Source organism: Rutidosis leptorrhynchoides, chromosome 5 (genome assembly GCF_046630445.1).
Source record: "Rutidosis leptorrhynchoides isolate AG116_Rl617_1_P2 chromosome 5, CSIRO_AGI_Rlap_v1, whole genome shotgun sequence".
In the NCBI taxonomy this organism is placed as follows: domain Eukaryota; kingdom Viridiplantae; phylum Streptophyta; class Magnoliopsida; order Asterales; family Asteraceae; genus Rutidosis; species Rutidosis leptorrhynchoides.
The window spans coordinates 408,648,699-408,672,097 of NC_092337.1; the positions used below are offsets into that span (position 1 = coordinate 408,648,699).

Below are 23,399 nucleotides of genomic sequence, written 5' to 3' on the forward strand. Positions count from 1 at the left end.
CGTTACATGTAAGTGTTGTTTTGAAACCTTTAAGTTAACGATCTCAATTAATGTTGTTAACCCATTTTTTATTATATCTAATGAGATGTTAAATTATTATATTATCATGATATTATGATATATTAATATATCTTAATATGATATATATACATTTAAATGTCGTTACAACGATAATCGTTACATATATGTCTCGTTTCGAAATCCTTAAGTTAGTAGTCTTGTTTATATGTATATAACTCATTGTTAATATACTTATGGAGATACTTAATTATCATAATCTCATGTTAACCATATGTATATCCATATATATATCGTCATGTCATTTTTACAAGTTTTAACATTCGCGAATCGCCGGTCAACTTGGGTGGTCAATTGTCTATATGAAACTTATTTCAATTAATCAAGTCTTAACAAGTTTGATTGCTTAACATGTTGGAAACATTTAATCATGTAAATATCAATCTCAATTAATATATATAAACATGGAAAAGTTCGGGTCACTACAATAAATTCTTTAAAATTCGATTAATCGTACAGATTTGTTATATATACCTATCAAACTTTTTCTTTATTTTGTATTTGGTCTCCAAAGCTCGTCACCATAATCCAATCCAATCTTTGACATATCCAAAATCTGTCAGGATCGTACACAACTTTATTTTTTATTTTTTTTCTTCTGTTACGAATATTTAAAAAATGTCAATCAATTTGGCTATATACTAGATGAATTATTCGATGAATTGGAGTAACACATTCAACACTTTTATTATCATTATCAATTCAAACCCTTATCGTCATTATCAGATTGAGATTTTCAAAGAAAAACCCAAGAAACCCGTCGCCTGCCCTGTTCTTTAAATTAAATCGCCATAGCTCGATTTTGACTTGAATTTCAAAAACTAGAAATGCAATTGTGTTTTAAATCTTCTATTTGATCTATCTGCAAAGTTTCAAAATTTAATTCATGATATCGAAGGTGAATTTTCGAGTCAAACTCTCGTTTTTAAAAAGTCAATGATTTATTCTTGAGGAAAATTCATGGTCGTGTTAATGTTTCCAGCTAAATTGGGATTACAGAAAGTTTATAAGTTCGAATTGAAACCATTTTCATGTAGAAACTTTGAGCTAAAATGTTCAAAATCTTCGATTTTGATTTCGAGTTCATGAAGAACAAAAACGAGTTTTACAGTTTCTTAATTTTCGTTTTTGATGTTTTCATTAATTGAATTAATCTCTAATCATTTTCTATTCGTTAAACAATCCTAAAACTAAATAAATAAAATGTTATGAATCTGATTTGAACACTGATCGAATTAAAACTCATGATGAAGAAGAAGTAGAACTAGTTATACGGGTTATATACCTTAGGAAAGGAAAATAAAATCAGAAAAATGGAACGGAGGGATGGTGCTGAGTGTTTGTGTGCTTTCGAGATGTCTCAGGTTCGAGCCCCGTCATGGGCAATTATTTTTGGAAAAGCTTTATAAAAAGGGTATACACTTTTCTATTTCATTTTCATTTTCATTATCATTATTATTATTATTATTATTATTATTATTATTATTATTATTATTATTATTATTATTATTATTATTATTATTATTATTATTATTATTATTATTATTATATTTGTTATTATTATTGTTACTAGTGTTATAGTTATTAGTATTATTATTTTTACTAATAAAAGTAATAATTACCATTTAAGATTATTATCGTAATTATAATTATAATGATGATATTATTATTGATTATTACTAAAAATTATTATCACTACTAGTAATATTATTAGGTAGCATTAGTATTATTAATATGATTAAAATCGATACAAGTATTATTATTATGATTATGACTATTATTAATAGTGTTATTATGAAAATAACACAATTTATTATTATTTTCATTAATATTAGCATTAGTACCATTTTTAGTATTATTATTATTATTAACAAAAATATTATTAATATAAATATCATTAGTAGTAATGTTATTATCAATATAATTAAATACAACTATATATATATATATATATATATATATATATATATATATATATATATATATATATATATATATATATATAAAACATTATTATCTATGTAAAAATACACTTATAAGTACATTACATATATGCATAAATTAATTAGATTAACAATCTTTATATAAATATCCATATATAATAAATTAAGTATTTTTAATATATATAAATATATATATAACTAAATAGATAATAATCAGTATCAAATATATATACAAATTAATTACATAAAGTTATAATTATTCGATTACGAGTATATGTTTTAATATATATATACGAATGATATAGGTTCGTGAATCCAAGGTCAACCCTGCATTGTTTCAGTATCGTCGTATGAATATTTTTACTACAAAATATTGTAGGGTGAGTTCATTTGATTCCCTTTTACTCTTTACATTTTTGGGACTGAGAATACACGCGTTGTTTTTATAACTGTCTCCTAAATGCTTTTGAGATATATTTTTGAACTGAGAATACATGAACTGTTTTTATAAATGATTGACGGAATAGACACAAATATTCAAAACTACATTCTATGATAGAATTATTTGGATTCAGAGGTTCGATTTATTAGTTAATGGAGAGATGATTTTGCATTGCGTACGCATTAGCTCCCGTTTTAACTACCATCGGCGGGATGATTTTGCATTGCACGCACGCACTAGTCCCCGATGTATTGTATTGTATTATAGTCGACTTTGTAGTTGGTAACGGAGAGATGATTTTGCATTGCGTACGCATTAGACCCCGTTTCAGCTACCCTCGGAGGGATGATTTTGCATTGCGTACGCATTAGCCCCCGTTGTAAGAATTAAATTGTATTAACTACCACGGTGAGATGATTTTGTCATTGCACTACGCATTAGCTACCGTTGATGAGTTGTTTGAAAGGTTCCGGTGTTCTTCATATGAATGATTTTACAGCAGGAATAGACTTGCACAGATTGTTTTCTAATTATGAGTATCTTGTGGTCTATTATATTATTGAAAATGATTGATTATGAAAAACTAATGAACTCACCAACCTTTTGGTTGACACTTGAAAGCATGTTTATTCTCTGGTATGAAAGAAATCTTCCGCTGTGCATTTGCTCATATTAGAGATATTACTTGGAGTCATTCATGACATATTTCAAAAGACGTTGCATTCGAGTCGTCGATTTCATCAAGATTATTATTAAGTCAATTATAGTTAGATATATTATGAAATGGTATGCATGCCGTCAACTTTCGATGTAATGAAAGTTTGTCTTTTAAAAACGAGTGCAATGTTTGTAAAATGTATCATATAGAGGTCAAGTACCTCGCGATGTAACCAAATGTAATGTATTTGTCCAGATGGATTAGGACGGGACATTAGAGTTCGACTCCCGTGGGGTGCAACATTGCACACAAGGTTGCCTTTTTTACCCTTTAATTCAACCAAAGTGTCTTCTGCACATCGCGTTTCGAGGGCAGTGGGAAGGGGATTTTTACCGCCCATACCCTCGGATTGGGCCGGGTTTCCTTCTAGACAGCAGTTGGGGCGGCTTATGAAACTGCAAGAGATGAACGAGTGAGCGGTTAAATCCCCTAGGTGATCCCGTATGGCTGTTAAAAAAACATGTTTTTAGAGAAAAATAATTTGAAACTGAATATTACAGAAGTATGCAAAACTGTCTCACAAGTTCAACATTATTCAATTCCATGATAATAACTCCTTTGGTATAAATGATTCAAATCATGGTGTTAATTCTGTTGTGGTTATGATCGACACCTATGCATTTGGGATCGATGTCTCCACCGGCGGGTCTGATTTTGTGGTCACCAGGAAACGGAACATTCGGTAACTCTGAAACTCAAAGGATCACACATGATGGTTCTGATCTCCAAGATTCTGTACGGTTTCCAAATTGTTTGCGGAAAAAGAGGGTTACATTTGGTTCCGCTAATCTCGGTCAAGGAAGTGGTTAGCGAGTGTAACCCAGTCCAAGAAGATGGGTTTATTGGCTTCAAATATGGAATTAAACCATGGGCTAATCAATAATAAAGAGGTGGGGGTGAGAATTTTTTTTAAATAGTAGATTTTGCAGGTGAAATTACAGAAATAGAAATTTGGAAAAATTTGTTGCAAAAATAGGAAAACCGAAGTTTTAAACTCTGGTCTTGGTGAATCTGGAGTTTCAAACATCGGTTTGTACGCTTTTTCATCACGTGCACAATTGAGTCAACATAATGTGTATACGTGGCAAATCCGGAATTTCAAACTCTGAATTTCATTCAAATACCCAACCGTCCATTTAATTCTCATATTTATTCCAAATCACTGATTTGCCAGTTGTCTTATATAGCTCTTAGAATTATGTAAAGTTAGTTGTAGATTACCAAAGATAAGGATATGGAATATAATATTTGACAAATATAACATAACAAACTGATTTAGTTAACTTATTTGAATGGGATTATGTTGACTCTATTATCCGTATTACATTAAAATAAGAAATACTGGAGGTTAAACAGTGGCAAGTGATTCTCAAGATTTATTATGATTTATGAGCATTATTAATTATGCGTTAGAATGCTTTAGTGTTTTTGTGATGATTCTCATCAGTACAATCACTTCAATGATATCTTTTTTTTTCTTTTTTTTAAAGTAATTAAGTTGGTTATTTAATACGTATACTGTGATAGAAAGTACAAAACGTAAGATACCATGTTACCAACAACTACTTAGTACTACAACTACCAACTCATACTTGTCCTGTTTTCTCATAAATTTTACTTCCAAGAGTTGGTGCTGTCCTTTCTTTTTAAAGAAAGATAATATGTATATGGATATGGATTTCCAATTAAAAGGAAAACAATAATTGCAGTAGGACAAACATTGAGTAATCATGGATAACGATAAGCACCAGATCTTAATTAAGTAGAATCCAGAATCATAATCAAGTTAAAAAATCGATCGAAACATCGTATGCAATGATAACACTGTTGGAGTATGGAGACCTTTAAACAACAAGAAAAGTGGTCCTGGTGAGCGATGATGCGCATCCATGCAGCATTTTTTGCCGAAGGTTTTAGATGCGGGGTTTTCAACTGATATGGCGCATCAAACTAGTGAGATGCGGCGCACTGTGAGATAGATGCGGCGCATCTTGACCTGGAACTTGAACCTGCAGTTGCAAACTTGGATCTGTCATGGAAAAGCAAGGTGATGCGGCGCATCACCCATGAGATGCGGCGTATCGACCTGGAAATCAGCAAGTTGATCAAGTTGCTCAAATGGGTTCCGTATTTCATTGACTAACCTTTTGCTTTAGGTGCAAAGTGGGTACTTTACACCTTGAATTGAGGCTGTGATCTTGCTAATTCAACGGTGTAAAGCATGGCTAGTTGGTTCTAAGTTGATGATTACTAGAAGATCAAGTTGTAGTTTGGTTGGTTTCTTGTTTGCTCTATATATAGAGCTCATTCATAGTCATTGTAACACACCACACACAAATTCTCAGTAATAAAACTATCTCTAGTTGGTCCGTGGACTAAAGCAATCACAAAAATTGCATATAACCACGTTATATCTTGTGTCGTTCTTACATTTCGCATTTATATCTTTCGTTCATTAAGTGGGTTTGAGTGATCTTGATAGAATCACTACTCGGCTAGTAATCTTGTAGAATTACTAGCATTGTTTGGGTCCTAATAATCTAACAACTGGTATTAGAGCACAAGGTTTCGTTAAGGGAACGATGGCGGAAGATGGAAAGTTTAGAATCGACCGATTCGATGGGAGAGACTTTGGCTTTTGGAAGATGCAAATTGAAGATTACTTGTATCAAAAAAAAGCTACACCAACCCTTGTTAGAGACCAAGCCCGAAAGCATGGACGATGCCGATTGGACGCTTTTGGATCGTCAAGCTTTGGGTGCTTTTCGTCTTTCACTTGCTAAGAACGTTGCATACAATGTTGTGAATGAGAAGACGACGTTTGCTTGCTTGAAAGCACTCTCTAACATGTATGAGAAACCTACAGCTGCAAATAAGGTATTTCTCATGCGTCAATTGTTCAATACTAAGATGAAGGAAGGTACGAGTGCAACGGATCATATCAATGAATTTAATAATATCGTTTCAAGGCTTGAATCGGTAGAGATTAAGTTTGATGATGAACTAAGAGCACTTATCTTGCTCTCATCATTACCGGAAAGTTGGTCGGGTACGGTTACCGCGGTTAGTAGCTCTACGGGAACTACTAAGCTAGCGTTTGAAGCAATAAGGGATTTGATTCTTGGTGAAGATACTCGTAGGAGAAACTCGGGAGAATCAACGTCCGGTTCTTTGTTAAGTACCGACAACCGGGGTAGGAAATTTGAACGCGGTGAGAAGAAGGGTAGGAAGAAGTCTAAGAAGAGGATTTCATCGAAAGATAGAAGTGAAGTTACTTTTTGGGGTTGCAATCAAAAAGGGCACTTTCAAAGGAATTGCAAAAATGGTTCCGTGAAGGGTGTAAACTTGGCCGAAGGGGAAAGTGATGATGCACTTTTGTGTAGTGTTGAAAATTCTATGGAGTCTTGGATTTTGGATTCGGGAGCTTCGTTTCATGCTACTCATGTCAAAAGCATGATAAAGAATTTTTGTTCATATCAAGGTAAGGTGAGATTGGGGGACAATAAGCAACTCAACATAGACGGCATTGGAGATGTTGTTTTGAAGACTACTTTTGGTTCTAATTGGATCTTGAAAAACGTAAGGTACATTCCTAAATTGAAAAGGAAACTTATTTCGGTTGGTCAATTAGATGATGAAGGTAACGCGGTTACTTTTGAAAACTGCCAATGGAAGGTGGTTAACGGTAGTTGTGTAGTGGCTCGTGGAGATAAAAGGGGAACTCTTTATATGGTTGAAGTGTTAGATGAAAACACGGTGGTTGCTACGGTTAATGTTGAGTCCGAATCAACTCTATGGCACCGAAGACTCAGGGCATATGAGTGAGAAGGGTATGAAGATGCTTGTTTCGAGTGGGAGAATTCAGGTTTTGAAAAAGGTAGAACTTGGGTTTTGCGAACCATGTGTATATGGGAAGCAAAAGAAGGTGACTTTTGGGAAATCGGGGAATGCACCTAAGTTGGAGAAATTGGAGCTCGTTCATACGGATGTGTTTGGTCCAACCAATGTAGAATCATATGGAGGTTCTCGCTATTATGTCACCTTCATTGACGACTCCACTCGAAAGGTATGGGTTTATTTTCTTAAGGCTAAATCCGATGTATTTAATACTTTCGTAAAGTGGAAAGCTATGGTAGAAAATGAGACTAACTTGAAGGTCAAGTGCTTGAAGTCGGATAATGGAGGGGAATATGGTAGTCTTGAGTTTAAAGACCATTGTGCAAAGCTCGGTATTAGAATGTTGAAAACGGTACCGGAGACACCGCAACACAATGGAGTCGCCGAACGTATGAATCGTACGTTAAATGAAAGGGCTAAGAGTATGAGACTACATGCCGGTTTGCCTAAGATGTTTTGGGCGGATGCGGTAAGCATGGCGGCTTATTTGATAAATAGGGGACCCTCAACACCGTTGGGTTTCCGAATTCCTGAGGAAGAATGGCAAGGCAAGAAGGTGATTTATGGTCACCTTAGGATCTTTGGGTGTAATGCATATGTGAAGACCAAAGATGCGGATAAAGACAAGCTTGAAGCTAAGTCAAAGAAGTGTATTTTTATAGGCTACGGGTCGGATGAAATGGGTTATCGTTGTTGGGACAACGAAGCTAGAAAAGTAACTCGTTCGCGAGATGTTACTTTTGATGAAGATTCGGTCTATGGCAAACCGGAAATGGGGAGTCCTAAACCGAGTCAAGTTACTTTTGACGATGTTTCTATTGATGATCTTGCAGGTTCTAGTGGGAGTTTAGGAAATAATGAATTGCCGAATGACGGTAAGGCGTCGAAAAATGCTAATGATGGGAATGATTGGGAAAGCGGTGATGATTCCGAACATAGTGCGAGTTCTAGTGATGAGGAGGACACAAATGAAACCGGTCCAACCATTCCGGTTACTCCTATACCAATACGCTCGACTAGAGTGCCCAAACCTAATCCTAGGTATTCTCCATCAGCAAACTACTTGCTCTATACCGAGAATGGTGAACCCGAAGTTACTTTGAGGCAAGGAAGACAAAATAATCCATACAATGGGAGCTTGCCATGAAAAAAGAGATGGGATCACTTGAGAAGAACAAGACTTGGTCACTAGTGAAGTTATCTCATGATAAAAGGGCATTGCAAAGCAAATTGGTGTATAGAATCAAGAATGAGTTAAATGGCAAGAGAAGGTACAACGCTCGTTTGGTAGTCAAAGGCTTTCAACAAAAGGAAGGGGTTGACTACAAAGAGATATTTTCACCGGTAGTTAAAATGACTACTATCCGTTTGGTACTTTCTATGGTTGCATCCGAAGACTTACATCTTGAGCAACTAGATGTAAAAACTGCATTCTTACATGGTGATCTTGTTGAAGAGATCTACATGAGGCAACCCGAGGGCTTTGAGGTAAAGGGTAAAGAGAAGTGGGTTTGTAAGCTAAAGAAAAGTTTGTATGGATTGAAGCAAGCACCTCGGCAATGGTACTTGAAGTTTGACGAGTTTATAAAGAAGATTGGTTTCTTAAGATGTGAAGCGGATCACTATTGCTACTTGAAGAAATTCAAGTCTTCTTACATAATCTTATTGTTGTATGTTGATGACATGTTGCTTGCAGGTTCTAACATGTCCGAAATTAACAAGTTGACGGGATTACTTTCCCGAGAATTTGAGATGAAGGATCTTGGTGGTGCTAAGCAAATACTTGGCATGAGTATTGTGCGTGATCGTGTGAAGGGTACTCTATACTTGTCTCAATCTAAATATATTGAGAAAGTAGTAGAGAGATTCAACATGGAAGATTCAAAGGCTTGTTCTATGCCTTTGGGAAGCACCTTATAACTATCGAAAAGTCAATCACCAAAGACGGAAAGAGACAAGAAGGATATGGAAAAGGTTCCATATGCATCGGCCGTGGGTAGTATTATGTATGCCATGGTTTGTACAAGACCAGATATTGCTCAAGCAGTGGGAGTTGTTAGTCGTTATATTTCTAATCCGGGGAAAGAGCATTGGGAAGCAGTCAAATGGTTGCTTCGTTATTTGAAAGGTACTTCTAATATGGCATTGTGTTTCTCCAAAAATAATCTCATACTTAGAGGTTATGCGGATGCTAATTTAGGTGGATGTGATGATTCGGGGAAAAGCACTACGGGTTATGTTCTCACAATGGGGAAGACGGCGATTAGTTGGTTATCTCGATTGCAAAAGTGTGTTGCTTTGTCAACCACCGAAGCCGAATACATGGCTATTGCAGAAGCTTATAAAGAGCTAGTGTGGTTGAAGAACTTCTTAGGCGAGTTGGGTAAAAGACAAGACTATTGCATCTTGTATTGTGATAATCAAAGTGCGGTTCATCTTGGGAAGAATCTGGTGTTTCATAGTCGAACGAAACACATCAAGATAAGGTATCATTTTATTCGACAACATATAAATGATGGCACTTTATTCTTGCAGAAAATCCTTGGTACGAAGAGACCTGCCGATATGTTTACTAAGGTGGTTACGACGGAGAAATTGAGGTTTTGCATTACCTCAAATGGTATTTGGCGGTAATCGAAGGTGGTTTAATGTTCTTGGTTAATTAATTGATCTGATTGGAGTTTTGTTCAAAGTCTCCAAGTGGGAGATTTGTTGGAGTATAGAGACCTTTAAACAACAAGAAAAGTGGTTCTAGTGAGCGATGAGGCGCATCCATGCAGCGTTTTTTGCCGAAGGTTTTAGATGCGGGGTTTTCAACTGATATGGCGCATCAAACTAGTGAGATGCGGCGCATCGTGAGATAGATGCAGCGCATCGTGAGATATATGCGGCGCATCTTGACCTGGCACTTGAACCTGCAGTTGCAAACTTGGATCTGTCGTGGAAAAGCAAGGTGATGCGGCGCATCACCCATGAGATGTGGCACATCGACCTGGAAATCAGCAAGTTGATCAAGTTGCTCAAATGGGTTCCGTATTTTATTGACTAACCTTTTGCTTTAGGTGCAAAGTGGGTACTTTACACCTTGAATTGAGGCTGTGATCATGCTAATTCAAGGGTGTAAAGCATGGCTAATTGGTTCTAAGTTGATGATTACTAGCACACTTGAAGATCAAGTTGTAGTTTAGTTGGTTTCTTGTTTGCTCTATATATAGAGCTCATTCATAGTTATTGTAACACACCACACACAAATTCTCAGTAATAAAACTATCTCTAGTTGGTTCGTGGACTAAAGCAATCACAACGATCGCATATAACCACGTTATATCTTGTGTCGTTCTTACATTTCGCATTTATATCTTTCGTTCATTAAGTGGGTTTGAGTGATCTTGATAGAATCACTACTCGGCTAGTAATCTTGTAGAATTACTAGCGTTGTTTGGGTCCTAATATCCTAACAAACACTCCCCCTCTCAAAGGTTTATCTTTACCTTTTCAAACTTTAGATTCTTTGAGGGAAATAAAGACGCAAGTAGAAATGATGAAAATGTGGGAACAAGAACTTGATCAAGAAGAGAGCCTTCATAAACCTTGGTTGTGTAATTGATGTTGCACCTTTGCATACTCCATCAACAATGGCTTTTGCACATGGTTCGGCTTCCATTGATAGGGAAAAACTTGAAAGATCCTTCCAAATAAAATTTGACTTACAGCCGTAGACTTATGATAAGAGAAAAATACTATAAATTTCTCACTTTTTTCAGACGAACAAGGAATATTAGGCGTTTATGATGTCCGTTTTTATGAATCCTAGCGTCAAGATTGTTATGGCTATTGTTGGGGACACTTCAAATCTAAGGGACTCGTAGAAGCTAATCAATGCTGCTTTACTTGCCTGCAAATTTTGTAACACTCACATATCACTATTTTGAACAGTTATCTGTGTAAGTATATCGTTTTACATATATAAATTGTGAAAGAAAGATGACAAACAAACATAACTATCTTATTTGACTTTTAAAAGTTTTTCTTTTACATTTTATAGTTCATTTTTTTTTTTTTGGTGATATATAGTATTTGATAAAATTTATATAAAAGGACCAATTTTTTAAGGTAGGTATAGTTTTCATTAAATATTAATATATAACACAAATAAAAATATTTAAAGTCAAACTTATTAAAACAAAACTTCAAAAGTCAATATGAGACATTTATTTGGGGACGGATGGAGTAGCTAAAAAAGAAAGATGTCAACCAAAATTTTTAATAGTTGTGTGGATTTGGTTTTTAACTTTGTAGAAACCGCCTTTGGGTGGGTGCATCACACCAGCAGATGAGGCATTAACAATGATCTTTCCTTTGGTTTTCATGAGGTGTGGGATCGCGAAAAGAGTTGGATATATCGATCCCCAAAAATTTATGTCCTGCGCGCACATATTCATATATCCATTTATTAGTTGGAGTTGGGATTCTAGTTATCTGCTATGAAGGAAAGCGTTATGTAAAGATATTATAATCCAGGATCATACCATAACAGGTACAAATTTTGTGACATCAATGTTCGTCGAATAAAGAGGTCCTATTCCTGCGTTACAAACAAGATGATCCACTGCACAAGAAGGAATCAAGTAACAAGTTAAAATAAGCTAATTGGATGTGGAAAATGTGATTGATTTGAAGTAGACTCAGCAGTAAATTTAACTAGTTAATGTTAGTTTTAAGTTTTATTTTTAAATGATTTATTAATCAATAAAATCGTACAAATATAGCCAAACTACACACATGAAATGGATCAACTTAATGAAATGTGAGGTTTGTGTTGGTGATTTTAGTGTTATCAACAAACATTTTAGTTAATTGGGATTTACTTGAAAGCAATGGTAATCAAGTTATACTTAGTAACGGGTTTGGAGTGTGTGGAGTACACGCCCGTAAGAGTTAACTTGATACTGGCATGAAAATTGTGGTATTGAAAAGGCTCGAAATTCCACCATTTTCCATTAGGTGTTAACGAAAAGTTGCTTCTTTTCGTTGAAAGGTTGTCTCTTTTTGTTGAAATGTTGCGACCTTTCATCGCACCCTTTCATTTCTTATATATATGGGATATGAGTTTTACTTTCATAAGAATATATACAGAAACATTCACATTCTCTATAATACTATAATTCGATCTCTTCTTGCCTAGAGTCAAATTGTGTTCTTTTCTTATCCCAATTAAGATTTCGTGTAACCCGAGGCAAGTATGGTCGAAATACTTAATTAGGAAAGTGTTTCACGATTCAAGAATCAATCTAGGATTATCAATTTTAAACCCTATATCTAACAAACTAATTAAGTATTATCGTGTTGATAAACCTTGGTTGAATCTTGAAAAGACAAAGGCTTTCAGAGAGTTTCTGATATGGTAAATTGTGGTCGGTTGGGAAATAAATTTGTGTCCGTAGTTATCACAACAGGAGTTCTCACTTTGACGATTTAGAATCCAATTTCATGATTGCTTGGTCAAAGTTTGGAAACGTATAGATTTTGAAGATGGCATAAAAATATGCACTTTCTTCCTACCAAGTAAGTTCTCTTTAATATTATATTGTGATTTATTTCATGAGATAGATCATATATAAATTTTGATGTGTTAATTTTAACATGCGATAACATAGTGGTTGAAATTAATTCTCATGATCATGTTAAAGTAAATATTTGATTTCAAGGAAATTCTTGCATAAAGATTCCGGATATTATAAAACAGAAACAGAAAGCAAGATAATGAAATTATTAAAGGATACATGCATGTTTCGGGAAAAGCACCAACTTAAAGTCAAAGGGAAAATCACATGTCATAACGGTTTCTTGTGTTTCTGTTAAATGTTGTTAAATGTTAGAATACACGTACAACCAAATGGTCAACTTACCTTTTATAGTAAGTTGACTTTGGAATTAGAAGATAGAATCTTCATCATTTTCACAAATAGAAGATCTCAAGACAACAAATCCCTGTCAAGTTCAACGGATAGTAACAGGCTTCACCAACATCCATATTTCCTTAAATGTTAAAGGGGTTCCAAAAGTCAATTGGATCCATTCCTTTAGTAGAAATAGCTGTTAGGAGCTCATGTATATAAATTAACATTCTGTATTTGTAAAAAAAATCAATTCAGTTCAATAACAAAACACTGATCAATAGTTTACAACAATTACAGCTTTCAATTCTCAATTGTAACATGGTATCAGAGCGTGTGTGCTGATCCTGGATCATAGCAACACTTTTATGTCTCCATCATTTACCACGAACCAGGCTGCCATGTCCAAACTCGACGGTAGCTTAGAATTGAACAAAGCTGCCATGTCATTTTGTGACGGTAGCGAGTTTAATAGCCCACAAAATAGAAAAACTTAACTGGATGTTCTCTGTTACCCTTTGAACACAAAAATAGCTGCTACCAAAACAGGAACCATAACCACCATTGCAAACCACCATCCACCACCACAACAGCTAAGCTGTATCTACTGTGGTATGTCACGACATACAGTAATACAATGTTTCAAGCTCATAGGATATCCCAAATGGTGGAACAAAGAGAAACGTGGCAGAAAATTGAAGATGATAGAAGAGGCTGTCGACGGCCACCATCCGGTTACCGACAACGGCGTCTCAAAACCAACTCAGAATTCGACAAGAGGTAACTCAAATTCTAATTTACCTCAAAATTCTGCCAAATGGGTGAAGGTTAAACCTTCAAACCCTAATAATTCTCAACCATCGATCAAAGTGAGTATGGTAAACCCTAATCACTATAAATTGATCGATGATAGAATTACTGATGATAATCGTTCTCTGTGCCTACAAGAACCGATTAGAGAAGAAGGAGAATTAGAACACAATTTAATCTCAAAAGGCTTAAGAAAGAAAAAAGATGAGATGAACCCTAGATTGGGTCTCATCGATACAGATGAGATTAGGGATAATAATAATACGAATTATAAAAATAAATATAAATAGGGGGTTTCATGGGATAAAGGAACGGTTGGGAATAAAAAGAAAAGGGTTGTGAATAAAGAACAAGTGGGCTTTACAATAGCCCAATCTTCTTTAAAGAACTATCTGGCCCAAAATGTTAGAAATAAAATTGGGTCTAATAGGCAAAGTGGGCTTACCAGAAAAGGGTGTTATGATTCAGCCCAGACCCAAAATAATATGATTAATAGCTTTAATTAGACCCAAAAGTTAAAACATTTTGAAAAGGTTCAAAACTCTACAACTTTTGAAAACTAAAATAACTCTTTTACCAGAAAAGCTAATAATGTTTCAAATAACACCAAAAATAACGAATGGATTTTTGACTGTGGTACTACTCACACCATGACTTTTGAAAAATCTGACTTTTATTCCAAATCACAACCCCGGGTTAATAAAATTCAAACGGCTAACGGAGGTGTTGTACAAGTTGAAGGAGGTGGAAACATTGAAATTACTTCAACTCTAAACTTATCTAATTGTTTATATATTCCAACTCTGTCCCATAAACTTTTATCCGTTAGTCACGTCACAAAAGAATTAAATTGTTCTGTTTTATTACACCTCACTTTTTGTATCCTTAAAGATATCCGAACTGGGGTAATTATTGGGCGTGGTACCGAACGGGGCGGGTTGTACTATGTAAACGAAGTAACCCAACAAGGTACCGTGATGCTTGCTCACGGAACACCTACGAGGGAAGCTTGGTTATGGCATAGGAGATTGGGTCACCCATCTGTCGGATACTTACATGCTTTATTTCCGAGTCTTTTTCCATCAAACGTTACTTTAAATTGCGAAACCTGTATTTTGGCTAAAAGCCACCGAAGTACTTTTAAACCTAGTTATACAAGAAAAGATGTTCCTTTTGCTTTAATCCATTCAGATGTTTGGGGTCCTGCACCGGTCACTGGAGGGAAAAAAAGCTTCCGATATTTTGTCCTATTTTTTGATGACCATTCACGCATGACCTGGATTTATTTTTTAAATCACAAATCGGAAGTGTTTGAAAAATTTTCTCACTTTTATAAAATGGTACTAACCCAGTTTAATAAAAGCATACAAATGTTAAGATCCGATAATGGGGGTGAGTTTGTAAACTCATCAATGAAATCCTTTTGAGAAAATAATGGGATTATTCATCAAACCTCGTGTGCTCATACTCCCGAGCAAAATGGCGTAGCCGGACGAAAAAATCGACTACTTTTAGAAATTACAAGAGCATTATTAATCGAATCCAAAGTTCCAAAAAGTTTGTGGCCCGAAGCTCTTGCTTCCGCTACTTATCTTATCAATCGTTTATCTACCAAATTTTTGGGCACAAAAACCCCTAAAGATACCCTTTCCAAATTTCATACCCTTCCGACGTCATTTAGCATCGAACCTCGAATATTTGGGTGCTCGGTCTTTGTTCACATTCCAAAACATGAGCGCACTAAACTAGATCCATGTGCGGAAAAATGTGTCATGGTTGGCTATGGATTAAACTAAAAAGGATATCGATGTTAAAGCCTAAAAAGGCGTCATGTTTTTACCACAATGAACTGTGATTTTGTTGAAACTGAATATTTTTACAATAACACCCAACTCACGAGTGAGGGGGAGAATAAAAGTAATGAAACTCTCAGTTGGATGACATGGGTTCTACATCAAATACCTCAAACACAAAACCCTGAACCACCTCAAACACGAGAGCCCGAGCCAACACAAAACCCCGAACCTATACAAACTCCAACACTAAATCCCGAGCCAACACAACCAACAAAAGACCATAAATCCACGGAAACTATCCCACCAAACCATGAGACTACTGAAACCTCGTCGAACAATGAACATCAAACCCATGAGGAACAAAATGACACAAATCCCGATGAAACCACCCAACGATATGTCCTACCTCAAAGAGTCAATAGAGGTGTCCCACCTAAATGATACTCACCTGAAAAAGAAGCGCAAAGATCCAGATATCCTATGGCTAATATAGCACAGAGAAATCTGTCAAAAGAAGCTCATTAGTTTAATTCCGCAATTTACTCTGAAAATATTCCAACTTCCGTTGAACAAGCTCTAAAATCAAAAAACTGGAAAGAAGCAATGGAAGTTGAAATGAAAGCCTTGAATGAAAATAACACGTGGGAAAAATGTGTCATGCCTCAAGGAAAGAAACCAGTGGGATGTCGATGGGTATTTACGATAAAATATAAACCAGATGGAACTATTGAAAGATATAAAGCTCGACTGGTTGCGAAAGAATACACTCAGACATATGGGATCGATTACTCCGAAACCTTCTCTCCAGTTGCAAAGATTGATACCATTATAGTTCTCTTTTCTATCGCTGCAAATGAAGATTGGCCACTTCACCAATTTGATGTGAAGAATGCTTTTCTACATGGCGAATTAAAGGAAGAAGTCTATATGGAAGCACCACCAGGATTCACTGACAACTTCAAAAACAGGGAAGTTTGTCGACTTAAAAAGGCTTTATATGGGTTAAAACAATCCCCACGGGCTTGGTTTGGGAGATTTACTTTATTTATGAAAAAATATGATTTCAAACAAAGTAACTCGGATCATACTCTCTTTTTTAAACGAAAAGGAAATTTGATTACATGTTTAATCATTTATGTTGATGATATGATAATAACAGGAAATGATAAAGAGGAAATTTCTAATTTAAAAATGAACTTATTTGGAGAATTTGAAATGAAAAACTTGGGCAGACTTAAATATTTTTGGGGGATTGAGGTATTACGATCCCAACAGGGAATATTTATCTGTCAAAAGAAGTATGTTCTTGATTTTCTTGCAGAAACATGTATGATTGATTGCAAACCAGCTGATACTCCAATGATTCCAAACCAGAAGCTATATATGGAAGATGAAGCTGATCTTGCTGATAAAGGGCAATGCCAAAGGATGGTGGGAAAACTCATCTATCTTGCTCATACTCGACCTGATATAGCACATGCAGTTGGAGTTGTGAGTCAATTCATGCATCAACCACAGGTTCACCATATGGAAGCTGTAATGAGAATCATCAGATATTTGAAGAAAACAGCGGATCATGGAGTTGTTTTCAAAAGAAATGGACATCTAAGAACTCAAGTATACACGGATGCAAGTTGGGCTGGTGAGAAAGGAGATAGAAAATCTACATCTTGATTCTTCTCATTAGTCGGGGACAATCTTGTGGCATGGAAAAGTAAGAAACAAAAAGTTGTCTCACTTTCAAGTGCCGAATCAGAATTTAGAGGAATAGCCAAAGGAGTTGTCGAAGCCTTATGGATCAAGAAGTTACTAACAGAAATTGGTTTTCCTCCACAAGAAGCTATTCAAATCATGTGCGACAATGAAGCAGCAATCGCTATCTCCGAAAATTCTGTTCAACATGACCGCACTAAACATATTGAGATTGATAGACATTTTATCAGAGAGAAGTTAGATGGCGAAGTTATCTCACTACCATCAATCAGATCAGAAGATCAGCTTGCCGACATCCTCACGAAATCTGTCAACGGAAGACTCTTTACTGAAGTTCTTGGCAAGTTGAATATTGGAAACCCCACTGTTCAACTTGAGGGGGAGTGTTAGAATACAGATACAACCAAATGGTCAACTTACCTTTTATAGTAAGTTAACTTTGGGATCAGAAGATAGAATCTTCATCATTTCCACAAATAAAAGATCGCAAGACAACAAATCCCTGCCAAGTTCAACGGATAGTAACAGACTTCACCAACAACCATATTTCCTTAAATGTTAAAGGGGTTCCAAAAGTCAATTGGATCCATTCCTTTAGTAGAAACAAGAACCCTAATTTTCGCAATTTCGAGAGTTCAAGAATCAATAGATTCAGTTGTTGATAGTTGATCGATTAAAATGTATAGATAGAATCGGAACGGAAGCGAAACGATCGGATGACGGTTACAGTCGGTGATTTTGTTGTAGAAGAATCTCGATTTTGGCCTATCTCCGGTGATGATTTATGGCTCAACAGCCCTTTTTTAATTTCTTTTTGTTTTATCACAGCGGGTTGAAGTTACATATAGGACCGTAGAGATAAAACTTTGGAGTTGTGTCTAAATTACAACATACTAGTTGTGGAGCCCTCGCTTCACGCCGGGAGCTCCGTTTTGAATGCGAGTTAAAAAAAAAAGTCTTTATCTATTTTGTAAAAAAGAATTTTTTTCGACATAATATTGAAGGATTGTTCCTTTTGTGAAAGTTGCTTCTTTTAGCGTTCGGGTTTTATTTTAAAAAAAAAGTTAGTAAAGTGGGGGTTCGATTTGTATTTTAATAAAAGTTAGTGGGTTAAGTTTGTGAAATTTGAAAAAACTTTACGTATAAAGTGAGGGTTCGATTTGTATTTTAATAAAAGTTAGGGGGTTAAGTTTGTGAAAATTGAATATTAGTAAAAAAAAAAGGTAGTAAAGTGGGGGTTCGATTTGTATTTTAATAAAAGTTAGGGGGTTAAGCTTGTGAAATTTGGGGAAAAATATACGTATAAAGTGGGGGGTTCGATTTGTATTTTAATGAAAGTTAGGGGGCTAAGTTTGCGAAAAGTGAGAAATGAATAGTACTATTCATTTCAACTTTACCTTTTAGATATAGGTATATAACTAGTTGGGCGACCTGGCTTTGCGCTGAATCTTCATCCTTGATTAAGATTAATTACATAGATAATTATTGAGAAAATAATTATTTATCATTTTTTTTATTTATCGTTTTGTCGAGGAAGAACCAAAAATAGTTATGTGATTGATTTGTAATAAGCGTGAAAGTAATTATTTATCATTTTTTGTTTTACTTTTCGTCTTGTCGAGAGAAAATACCCAAATACTCAATCAATAAAGTGAGACGTACAACAACGATTGGTACAAACTATTTAATAAAATAGGGAAAAGTATTTATATAATATATATGTGTGTGTGTATATATATATATATATAATAATATAATAATAATAATACATAGTTATTAGATAGTAAAAATTATGTGGTAGATCTATAATGAATGAGAAGTTTAATGATTAAATTATAAAATGTGAAAACTTTGTGGTAAGTTTATAAAAGCTATAAAGTTAATTATTATAAAGTGTGTGGTTGAATTGTAAAAAAATAAAAAGTTTGGTGTGAGTTTGTGAAACTTATAAATGTCACTATTCATTTGACCTAGGCCATTTAGATATATTGATTAATAGCTGTTAGGAGCTCATGTATATAAATTAACATTCTGTATTTGTAAAAAAATCAATTCAGTTCAATAACAAAACACTGATCAATAGTTTACAACAATTACAGCTTTCAATTCTCAATTGTAACATTAAAAGCATGGCTTGGTTAATTTTGTTAAAAATATAATTCATAGACGTTCATGCTATCAATTCAATATTTGTTATAATTATACTTGTTTGTTGAACAAAGTGGAAGTTATAGTGGATGTGGATTCAATAATGATTGGTTGATGACATGAATTAAACGATCATTTGTATTAAGAATTTTATTGTGTCTACTAAGAAACGGAGTATTACACGTGGTACAATTTTGGTGTTTCATACCATGTATTTGGTGATTACATCAGTTGTATACGTCGGTTACATTGGTTCACTATATTAATCTAACAAAAGATGTGGAATCATAGAATTTGATGATGACAATAACCGCCATGTTACTGTCATGAATGTACATGAACTATGAATAGTTCTTTTTTTGTCAAAGTGAACTGTTACGTATATGTTGAATCGATGATAATCGATGATAGTACATGAATACGTGATTATGATGTATCATATCCTATATAAATGGATCCATTAACTGGATTTGTTTTTAGAAGGAATGATTTTATGGTTTTAAACTCCGGTTAAAAGTGTTTTGATTGTTGGGCACATAATCATTACATGGTTTTAGTTTCATGTTTTTGAAACTTTGTTTTCTATACCTTTTACATCTATCTATCTATATCTATATCTATCTATACTATACATTAAAAGAAAAGAAAATTTGAGATATACTTTTTTAACATTATTGAATTTGGACTCTTAGATCAAAAAAATGACCTCCATTACCCTTGCTTGATAACCATTGGATCAACGTATACCCCTTATAACTAATTGCATTCACACAAGACTTCCCATAATACCCTTGATAGAATAAAATTACGGAGTAATGCATCTGAATAGGGGTCAAGTGTTCTCATCCATTTACGCCCTTTACATCATCAACCCTAATCTACTCCTGAAACAAATTGCTTTCTCTCTTCAAGAACATACATGAATATAAATGATTTCTCTCTTCAAGAACATAAATTAATCGTTTCCTAATCTTAATGGTTTCTCTCTTCAAATTGCTAAAGAACGAAGATTACAAGAGGCCTTCAAATTCGAACGAATGGTTTCTCTCTTCCTAATCTTAATTTCGAACGGATATCTATTAAAGAAGAAACACCATTACAGGAGGCCTTCAATTGGATCGAAATTAAACCATCTTCGTAATTTGTAAGTTTCACTTAGTGTTTTGTGCAATCTGTAATTTTATTAGGGTTTTGTTAATGAACATCCGATGTGTTTGCTAGAACTAAATTAGTCTGTATTCAGCTTTAAAACTCTATCTGCTTGCGTGAATTAAATTCTTCCGTGAAGATTCAATTTAATTAGTTCTTTCTTTTGATTAATATCCTACAAAAGATTTGATAGTAGAAATACGAAATTAGGGTTTAATCTTGTGATTGTATTTCGCTAGGGTTCAATTCTAGGGTTCTTATTTCATCAGGGTTTGTATATTTGATTAGTGTCTCACGAAAAATCAATTAGGGTGTTGATTTGAGTGATTAATGAGGATACAAATTCATTAAATTATATGAATGATTAATGCAGATTTGATGGTTCATATCGTTACTCAATTTGGTCTGCGAAATATTATATTAGGTATGCTGCTAGCATTTTCTATGTTAGTGTATCAAGTGATTCGATTTGACTTTCATATTTTTCTGTTGTCCAACAACGAATCTTCCATAATGATTATCTTTGATGTATAATCATGAGTTTATGTACTTGAATTAGTCAAGTAGATATAGATTTTCATATGCTGCTCTGAGTGTCTCAAGCTACATTACTATACTATTACAATTATTCAATGGATTTTGATATTGATCAACAGATTTGAAGAACGAAATCCAGTCAAGTTCAATTACGATGATTGTCAACATGAATTATGAAAATCGTCAACGACAGGTTATTCTATTGATTTAATATTTTTCCTCTGTTCTTATTGCATAATATATGCACATCACGCATAATCTTCATTCCAATTCCTACATTCGATATTTGATCTTTTGTTTCATATAATTAAATAACTTTTTAACTAATGCATAATATTCTCTAAAATGTATGATAATCTTTATATTTGATATTTTTTGATTTTTTTAATTCCCTGTTTTAGGATAGCTAAATAAAGAAACGATATGTTTGATATCTTATTTAAGGAAATTATTCACACGGTTATAATCATAATTCATAATCATCATTTAAATATGATTATAATCTAAAATGTTATCTTAAAATAACCTCAAACAAATTCCCCTAAATTAAGGGATTTTAAATTGGTCAAACCAATTAAGGGTTGTATATGTTAATGACAAATCAATTATCCATATTTATTTGCGATTTTGTTCCTCTGTTTTCACTATTTAAACTGTTACCCTTTCACAATTCATCTCACATTCAATCAAAACTCAGAGGCAGAACTACAACAACAAGTAATATCACAAGAATGTCTGGATTAGAAGCCTTCACTCCTCTAAATCAAACCACCAAAGGGAGAGATGACCAGAAGGTGAGAGTCAAGGTGCATTATATCTGGAAGAAATTCTGGGTCAACAACCCATCTCAAGTGTCCTCAATAGAGATGTTCTTTGATGGTAAACCATTAACACAACGCCCACTTGAACAACCACCGTTTGCACCAACAAAGGTTGATTAATTTTATGCATTTGTTCATATATTTGAATCGTTAATATTAATTTATTCATATTCATATTTTTCATCGAACTGCAATATAAATAATTTGATCCTTTTGTGGCTTTTGTATTGATCATGTCGTTAAAGAATTTTTATTTTAAATGCAATATAAATAACTTTGTTTTGCATTTGTTCATATATTTGCAGTTTGCTATTTGCAAATGTCCAACGTCATATCACGTAAGATGATAGCTATCAAATATACTATGTATCTTTCTTATATTTTAAGTTATTAAAATATAGGTGTCAGAAGCTGCTACGATGAAACGAAAAAGAACAGTTGAAATTATACATAAATCTGTTGCTTGATTTTATATATAAATCTGAGCCTCATTTATTTTGTTTTTTCTTTCTTAATTTTTATTGTGTTAGATAATTTTTCTTACAGTCGTAGATTGCATAATGCAGTTTGTTATATGCTAATATGCCTTTTTTGGTTTTGATACGCTTAGTGACTTACTATACATTAGGTGGTTTTTCCGGAAAATCGATGTATACCTCTGCGATTTAGCATTCGTTGCTATAGACCCGCGCTGCACTAGCCGGTTGCTCATTATGTTCATATGATAACATGTTTTAATGTGTTTATGTTTCATTATACTGTTGTTTATTTGAATTAGGTAATGCACACATAAATATGAATTTGGTACATCGTACGCAAGACTTCTCTGATGTTGGCTTTAAGGTGAAATAATATTATTTCCCGGCAAGCATTTTTCATTTTCAATTACAAAAAAACATTTTATGTAAATATTTTCAACTACATCTTTGGTTTCGATAGTCTACTTAATTTTTATGGCGGTTTCATTGAAAGTTTTGCTCTAGCAACATGTGCTAACAAAACTATACATTAGTTGCTGCAAGAAGTTGTTGCCACTGTTGTGTTGCTGAACGATATCACTGCATTTTCTTCCTTGAAGTGTTGGCTTCAACTAAAATGAGCGTTTACATATTCTGCATTTTATTTGTGTAATTATGTTCGGTCAAGATATAAACTCAACAAAATTGTTAACTCTTTTCCTCTTTTAAAGAAAGTGTTAAATTTAAACCTTAGTTTTTTGCCATCTTTATGTTCTTTAAGTTTGTACCAATTTTGTTATATGATATCTAATTTATCTATTGAGTTGCTTATTACAGAAAGGTCGTTTAACTGAGTATGAAGCTCGCTTTTACGCAACTGAAGTTGTGGATGCTCTTGAATACTTGCATAATATGGGTTTGATACACCGAGACATTACGGTATTGGGTTGGAACATTTTCTTCTTTTAATATGCAACATGTTTTTATAAATG

At 34.1% G+C, this 23,399-nt stretch overlaps 1 long non-coding RNA gene and 1 pseudogene across 1 annotated transcript; one reads left to right on the top strand and one right to left on the bottom strand.

Annotated features, from left to right (window-relative positions):
- Nucleotides 1-10,580: 10,580 nt before the first annotated feature.
- Nucleotides 10,581-23,399, bottom strand: part of LOC139849914 (11-beta-hydroxysteroid dehydrogenase-like 4A) — a 44,511-nt pseudogene continuing 31,692 nt past the window's right edge.
- Nucleotides 20,303-22,209, top strand: LOC139848127 (uncharacterized). Its single transcript, XR_011759842.1, has 3 exons — nt 20,303-20,586; nt 21,248-21,321; nt 21,826-22,209. It is a non-coding gene; the product is annotated as an uncharacterized lncRNA (long non-coding RNA).